Source organism: Rhinopithecus roxellana, chromosome 7 (genome assembly GCF_007565055.1).
Source record: "Rhinopithecus roxellana isolate Shanxi Qingling chromosome 7, ASM756505v1, whole genome shotgun sequence".
Lineage (NCBI taxonomy): Eukaryota > Metazoa > Chordata > Mammalia > Primates > Cercopithecidae > Rhinopithecus > Rhinopithecus roxellana.
In genome coordinates, this window is record NC_044555.1 from 129,956,415 (window position 1) to 129,957,621 (window position 1,207).

Here is a 1,207-nt window from a genome sequence, read left to right on the forward strand (position 1 = left end):
CCGAGGTATGTTCTTGGGACCTTTTTTCAAAAATGAATTGGCTGTAAATGCGTGGACTTTTTCCAGGGTTCTCTATTCTGTTCCATTGGTCTACAGGTCTGTATTTATGCTGGCAGCATACTGTTTTGGTTACTATGGCTTTGTAACCAAAGTATATTTTGAAGTAAGGCAGTGTGATGCCTCCAGCTTTGTTCTTTTTGCTCAGGATCTCTGCAACCTCTTCTTTTTTTAAAAAAAATATGGAATGCTTCATGAATCTGTTTGTCATCCTTGTGCAGGGGCCATGCTAATCTTCTCCGTGTTGTTCCTTTTTTTAGTATATGTGCTGCCAAAGAAAGCACTGCAATCCTCTTCTGATGTACCCTATACTCTAGCCCAATACATTTGGCTATCCGTGGAAGACAACAGGGTCTGGGACAACTCAACCAGCACTGGCTACCTCAAATACTCTCCCTTGAAAGGAGGCCACACTATCAGTAACTTCCATAGGCCCCTTGGAGTGTAATTAAAGATACAGTTTTCAAAATTAAATTGTATTGATGTTTAGAGGAAGAGTAAGGTGAAGTGTTGACCGATCCCCTCTCCATAAGAAAAAGGCCCAAAGAATTTTCCCCAGTTGCCCCACCTAGGCTGCCAGTAGATCTTCCTTAAGCTCATGCCTCTGATAACGTTATTCACAGATTTCCTCAATTTATAATGCCCTTCTCTGTCTTTGGAATACCTACTTATCTTTCAAGGCCCAGTGGAAATGCTCCTTCCTCCACTAACCTTCCAGGATCTTCCATGAGAACTATTAACTCCTGCTCCATCACCATAGAATGTTGCTTATTCTGCTTTACAATTCATCTTAACTTAGGTAATCACTAGCCACATGTATATCTTCCTTTCTCTCCTACCTAGACTATGAATTATTCAGGCTGCCAGCACAATGCCTGATCCAGAAATGACATTAATACCATTTGATGAAATAAAATCTTTCATCTCCATTGCATCTGAAGCCCTAAGTAGGCCCAGAAAGGACCCTAGGCAAGGCCTCATACAACAACCATCCACCCTTCCCTAGGACATCTCCAACTTAACCTGGCCACGTGTCGCTTTTGCAAATACAAACTGGTTAGGCAGCAGGGCATTACAAAAGAACCAATGATTGTACTTCCCTTGCAGGTCAGACTGGTTTGTGGTATAATATGTGGTTGTGGAAAATGTA

General features: G+C 41.8%; 1 non-coding gene across 1 annotated transcript; it reads right to left on the reverse strand.

Moving 5' to 3' along the window:
• Window positions 1-233: 233 nt before the first annotated feature.
• LOC115898820 lies at window positions 234-341 on the reverse strand. The gene has a single exon (XR_004058485.1). It is a non-coding gene; the product is annotated as a U6 spliceosomal RNA (small nuclear RNA).
• Between the last annotated feature and the right edge of the window lie 866 nt (window positions 342-1,207).